Source organism: Triticum aestivum, chromosome 2D (assembly GCF_018294505.1).
Source record: "Triticum aestivum cultivar Chinese Spring chromosome 2D, IWGSC CS RefSeq v2.1, whole genome shotgun sequence".
NCBI classification, from domain to species: domain Eukaryota; kingdom Viridiplantae; phylum Streptophyta; class Magnoliopsida; order Poales; family Poaceae; genus Triticum; species Triticum aestivum.
The window spans coordinates 382962834-382970301 of NC_057799.1; positions in this window are offsets into that span (position 1 = coordinate 382962834).

The window sequence follows — 7468 nt, forward strand, 5'->3', positions numbered from 1 at the left end:
TCCCGTCACACATGCGCTTTCTAGCCATTCATTTTTCCACCGTTACGTGCCTGAGAGCATCTCCAGTCGTTCGGTCCCTTGGATGACCGTCCGAAACTCCGCCGGTCACATCAACGAGCCCACTCACACACCGCTTCAGCTTTCCTTATCCCGTCACACATGCGCTTTCTAGCCATTCATTTTTCCACCGTTGAATGCCTGAGAGCATCTCTAGTCGTTCGGCCCCAAGGGACGTGAAATATCTGTTTAGAGTAGAACGAGAGACAAAGCAAAATGATTCAAGTGTCATCTTTATTGATCATGTTCACGTATATATACAATCGGGAAGGATGCATCCAAGAGAAGCGTCCGTTGCAAAAGGCGTCGATCGGGAGGAGACGAGCAACCTTTGGGCAGTTGCCAAAGTGGTAACCGCACGCATGGTGCGGGAATGCGGGGATTCCCCTAACTAACCGCTGAGGTTAATTAGTTTTAACACTCCCCCTAATCACCGCTTAATTGTGTGTTTGATCATCATCTTGATTAAGTCTCCTCAAAAACCCTGTGGGAAAAATGTGAGGAGTATAGTATTTGATATGTTGCCAAAACTCCTACAAACCCAGTGGGAAAAATAAGGAGAAAATTATGCAACATATAATGGTTATTGTCTCTTTCAACTCAATACGAGAAAACTCATAGAATCAAGAGGACAATAAATATGTCGTTTATACTTTCCTAAAAACCCGGGTGGGGGAAAACAAAAAGTATGACATATGATCTCATGTTGACATTACCTCATTAAAAACCTTTATGAGAACTTGTAAAGTAAACTCATGAAGGAAAAAAGAGTATAATATGATGCTTTGAACAGGAACAATTCAGGAAGATACTCCCCCTGATTCTTGCAAATTCCAAAGCTGTCAGATACCAATTCCATGAACATGTTTCTGGAATGTAAAAGTTGGTAGAAACTTGGTGAACAAATCAGTTGCATGATTTGACTTGCAAGATATGCAATATAAAGATATTGCTTATTAGTAACCTGTTTGCATCCGGACAACACAAGAAACATTATCGTTGAGATAATGGTTGATGGATGTAGGCATGAGGTCTGTTTCCAAGACTCTCCATGAGAGGGCTACCACACCTAATAGGAACACTAAGCTTGTCTACGATCCGACATAGTGGGATCTGATCGATGTATCCAATGATATCGGAGTTCACATTCCTGTGAAGCTGAAAACCAGGACAAGATGTTTGATGCCTTGGAGATATCGAAAGATATTCTTGAGTACCAACCAATTGTGTTTGGTGGATCCAATGGCATTATGGAACATTGAGTCCCAATATCTCATTTACATCATCTCTTGGTCTAAATAGATCTTTCTCTACATCTAGAGAATGAACTACCATGAGAGTTATGGATGGATAAGATTTGTCCATAATGAGTTTCTCCAATATGTTTTGGATATAGACAACATGGTGTACCATAATGTATGAATGAAGGTGCTCAAGTTGTAGTAACGAGCAGTGTTTTGGTTTACCCAGATCCTTCATTTTAAACTCCGTCATTTAGATGATTACATGTGTCGTCATTGCAGACACACAAACATGGATAATCATCATCGTAGGAGTAATCCTTGTGGAAAGGAACTCACTAAGTCGGCTATACCAAATGTACCGACAACAATAAGTCGTATGGTGACTTACTGATTTTACACAATGTATGTTGCATTTTGTATTTCGATTCAGAATTGAGATTCCATCGGGAATCAATCATATATGTCTGAATCTAGTGATGCACATGGATATGTAATCACTACATCTATCTGTTGGAAATATGCCCTAGAGGCAATAATAAAATGGTTATTATTATATTTCCTCGTTCATGATAATTGTCTATTATTCATGCTATAATTGTGTTATCCGAAAATCGTAATACATGTGTGAATACATAGACCACAACATGTCCCTAGTGAGCCTCTAGTTGACTAGCTCGTTTATCAATAGATGGTCACGGTTTCCTGACCATGGACATTGGATGTCATTGATAACGGGATCACATCATTGGGAGAATGATGTGATGGACAAGACCCAATCCTAAGCATAGCACAAGATCGTGTAGTTCGTTTGCTAGAGCTTTTCCAATGTCAAGTATCATTTCCTTAGACCATGAGATCGTGTAACTCCCGGATGCCGTAGGAGTGCTTTGGGTGTACCAAACGTCACAACATAACTGGGTGATTATAAAGGTATACTATAGGTATCTCCGAAAGTGTCTGTTGGGTTGACACGGATCAAGACTGGGATTTGTTACTCCGTATGACGGAGAGGTATCTCTGGGCCCACTCGGTAATGCATCATCATAATGAGCTCAAAGTGACTAAGTGGTTGGTCACGGGATCATGCATTACGGTACGAGTAAAGTGACTTGCCGGTAACGAGATTGAACGAGGTATTGGGATACCGACGATCGAATCTCGGGCAAGTAACGTACCGATTGACAAAGGGAATTGTATACGAGATTACTTGAATCCTCGACATCGTGGTTCATTCGATGAGATCATCGTGGAACACATGGGAGCCAACATGGGTATCCGGATCCCGCTGTTGGTTATTGGCCGGAGAGTCGTCTCGGTCATGTCTGCGTGTCTCCCGAACCCGTAGGGTCTACACACTTAAGGTTCGGTGACGCTAGGGTTATTAGGAAGACTTGTATGTGATTACCGAATGTTGTTATGAGTCCCGGATGAGATCCCGGATGTCACGAGGAGTTCCGGAATGGTCCGGAGGTGAAGATTTATATATGGGAAGTTGTCATACGGTCACCGGAAAGGTTTGGGGGCATATCGGTATTGTACCGGGGCCACCGGAGGGGTTCCGGGGGTCCACCGGGAGGGGCACCTCTCTCGGAGGGCCTCATGGGCCGTAGTGGGCAGGGAACCAGCCCCTAGAGGGCTGGGCGCATTCCCCCTTGGGCCCATGCGCCTAGGGTTGGGGGGAGAGCCTAGTGGGGGCGCCCCCTTGCTTGGGGGGCAAGCCCCCTCCCCTTGGCCGTCGCCCCCCTCTAGATCTCATCTAGAGGGGGCTGGCCCCCCTTCCCCCTTCCCCTATAAATAGAGGGGCGAGGGGAGGGCTGCACACCACATCCAAGGCGCAACCCCTCCCCTCCCCAACACCTCTCCTCCTCCGTTAAGAGCTTGGCGAAGCCCTGCCGGAGTACTGCCTCTCCACCACCACCACACCGTCGTGCTGCTGCTGGAGCTCTCTTCCTCAACCTCTCCCTCCTCCTTGCTGGATCAAGGCGCGGGAGACGTCTCCGCTCTGTACGTGTGTTGAACGCGGAGGTGTCGTCCGTTCGGCGCTAGGATCTTCGGTGATTTGGATCACGACGAGTACGACTCCCTCAACCCCGTTCTCTTGAACGCTTCCGCTCGCGATCTACAAGGGTATGTAGATGCACTCCCCTCTCTCGTTGCTAGATGACTCCATAGATTGATCTTGGTGAAGCGTAGAATTTTTTTATTTTCTGCAACGTTCCCCAACACTGTCAACTGCAGAGATAGATGATTTTGTACTGCCAATGATATAAGTTATCGGAAAGAGATTCCACCTCTGGAGTATAGTTGGGTATCTGCGTGAACCCTTATGCTACAATACTTGCTCTTTGTTTTCACCACCTCGTTGTTCTCAATTCTATTCCCAGAAGAAAATTGGTGTAGGTATTGCTTATGAATACCTTCCCATTATTGAGCAAGATCATTTCTACCTAGATTATACCCTTTGCTTGAGCTCAGTCCGAGTGTTGTTCACACTTTGCCATGGCCATGGTCTTTGGATCTGAATCATTCGAAAGGTTTTTGCAATCTAGTTGAGAAATGTATGTCGACAATTTGTAGACTTCCGGTTATATGATTCTCCAGAATCTATATATCAATATATAGTTCATGGAAATATCGTTACCCATGGTGACTGCTCGCGATTTCCTAACGCGATTGAGTCGAGTATTCCGATGTCCCGGTCATTGTGTGCACTATGACCTGGGTTGGTGGAGGTTTCCCGTCCATTGGGTGTATACTACCCATTAGGTGTCTCTCAACGTGAAGTTGACTTGCATTTACTGATTCACAGGCCTTGACATCCTTGCTTGCGAGAAGCTGAATCCTGATATATTTCTGCCATACATCTCCCCCTGTTGCTTTGAACGGGGAGTGAAGTGGATTTTGCTGGTACCTCCACTCTTTCAGGCGTACTTTTACATGATTGTAGGATTGTGTGACACCTTTATAGTCAGTAAATGAATCTGGCAGGTTATTTGCAATGTGTTGCAAATCTTCTGAACGCATGGTTCAGATCTTTGAGTACGTGGATTTGAGGCAGAAATGTGTTGAACATTCCACTAATTTCCTGGCATTCTTTATGGTACTTGAAATCTCCCCCTAATGCCTGGAAATGTTCCTCATTGAATTAGCATACTGGCCTTGAATAACTCCCCATGCGAGGGGCTTGAGGTATTGACAGAAATATAGTTATTCCTCACATAGATCCCAACTATATGTTGAGGGGCCAATGATGTATGTCGGGTGGTGATATCGGTATGCAACCGAATTACCGCAGATGGAAAATACTTGGTAGATTTCCACGCATCAAAGATAGAGGGGAATAATATTATGCAGTTCTGTCATGAGCGTGTAAAACTGCATGACTCCAACGTAAAGTTGGTAAGTTGCAATTCCAAAGTAAAGATAATGCAATGAGCTTAACTCTTTGGATAGGATTCTACCAAACCATTTTTAGTCTAGACATTAGGACAAATCGCTAAACTTCAATCCAAGGCCATAGAGAAGGCACTCAAGGAGAATTATGCAATGCTATCCATTCGATTTGCTTGAAATCAATGTCAGGATAATGAGCCAACAGTTTCGTGTGAATAAAGCACACACTTAAGACCATCATGTAGATATGTCTTTTAGAACCATGGAGTACCTGAATAGTCTAGTCAATGGATGAGAAGAGCCACTTACCTCAACTTGATGTATTCAAGGAGTCTGAGTGGTTCAGCGTAGACTTTAAGGTGTGCGAGCCTTAAAATTAGCTTCCCTGTGTCACTTATAGTGCACATAAAATCCAAATGTTATTAGAATTTAGCATCATAATAATCATAAACTATTGGAATTGCTGATAGTTTCGGTTTCAACCCAATGTCTCGATGACCAAGGCGAGTATGCCAAGTTTGTCATGTACAAGACACTCTGAAAAACTATCTTGTACACAACATGTGCTACGGGTTGTGTCGTATGTGCAGTACAATCCAGATGATACACAGAGAATGTGCTTGCCATGTCCGTTGCATATGTTAAAGAGAAGTTAGTCCTCTTTGTTGTCATCATAAGTTTTGCTATGGAAACTATTTTGACGGATACCTCTATAGTTTAGTAGGGTACGAGTTAAATCGGGAAGCAATAAAGCATCCTCACGTTACTCGAGTACCCACAGGAATAGTAAATATGACTCAAGTTGAGCCAAAAAATACCTCATCGCGTCTAGCGATTTTAGAATATGCCCTTTCTCTCAACGAGAGCGGAAACATTTACTTCCCTGAGTATAGAGTTCGTGGTGCATATGTCCACAAGGCACAAGTCATCTTTCATCAGATTGACCCCCGTAGAAATCTATATATAGACATGAAGATTCTCAAGAAAATCACTGTCAAATATATATAATACATACAAATGTATTTGTACCAAAGTGCTGATACAATATATTGTGATATACAATATATGATGACAACAATAATCATGTTCATATTAGAACATCAGAAATGGACATAAATAAATTGATCACTAAGGAGATTGAGGGACTAAATGTAGTCTCCAAACATGTCAGTTGATGCATATTCAACCTTCATGTTCTCCGTGCCCATAGGGTCTCGTGACAGCAGGGTAGTCATTTCATTGCTCGGTTCTAGAAGAACATTATGCAAACAACTGACTTCCATGATGGTGTCAGGTTTAAGGTTTGAAGTGAGTTTCAAACCTTTACCCTTGAGGTTCTTTGCGTCCCGGTGGTGTGGCTTGGATTACACGCGCTATCCCATGGGAGGCAAGACTGATCTTGATGTCCATGACCTGCTTAAGTAAGTTGTAGCCATTAAGGACAAGCGCCTCAAATTACTTAGCCATCAATTACTTATAGGGGCAAACCAGAGATAATTAATTTACGAGTAGTAAATTAAAAACCATCATGGTCAGTGTTGTAATGAATTTTGCAAAATTAATGGATATTTCAAGAACTTAGCTTGAAACCAATAGTGTGAATCTCAAATTGCTAAGTATGACACCTTGAAGATAATCTTCAAAATGGAGTAGATCTCGCAGCACTATGGAGTATAATCTGATGAAATCAGCAGATACTCACTCGTAATGCCTTATGTCACGACATAGTAAAATATGTGGGAGAGCACTTTGTCAAGCAATCATAATGTCAAAATGACAAAATGTAGGCTTTAACTGTAGTGGTGATAATCTGCAAAGCAGTAGATCTACACACTACCTTGTGATCTCAATACATCAATTTGAGGAAATCACTAAGAATTTTGCATCTGTATTTGCAAGAAATTGAAAATCTCAATTGCAAATAGACGTATTAATCTCGACATGTGTTTAACATGGAGATAGATACATCATAGAAATATTTCAAAATACATTGTACTCAACGGAGAAACAGTACTGTAGAAATACTGAATTTATGTATGCAAGAGATTAAAAATTTCAATTGCAAATAGATGTAATTAATCTCGACACGTGTTAAACGTGAAGATATATAACATCAATTTAGGATCTGGAATACATTGATATTCAACAGAAGACAGTACTAGATGTACTGATTTTAACAGTTTAAAGCGGGAACTAACCATCGCTTAAAAATACTGTTAAAGCACAAATAAACTAAAAGCTGAAATGTGCTAGACGACATGTTTTAGCCGCTCGTGGGCCATGGCTTAATTACCAGCCACATGCGCGTATGCCACGTGAAGGCATGTGTGGCAGCCCACGGTCTGGTCAACCAAAGAGATAAGGAAACAAGTCCCCACTAGAGATGAAATCTCCAGCGCTGGATCCCTCACTCACGGAGACTACCATAGAAATCCTCTCGCTCTAGGAGGAGAAGGCCGATAAGACGGCGGCGGGCGCCGGAGCGTGGCGCAGGCGGAGGAGTGGCGGGTGTCGGGGACGGCAGGCGCGACGGCCGGCAGTGTCCGCGTCGACAACCACATCGCTGGCTTCAGCTTCAACAACCGCATGGGTTGGAGACGGTAGCGCTGCGGTTTCGTCGTCGTCGTCGATATGACGACGTCGTCCGGCTGGACGGTGCTCAAGTCCCGGCGCAGCGGTCGATGGCGGCCATGGTGCGGCCGTAAAGCCTCTCCGCGAGCCTGCTCCAGCCCGCGTTGGCGTCAGCGTGTTCTGCGAATGCCACGGGCACGAAG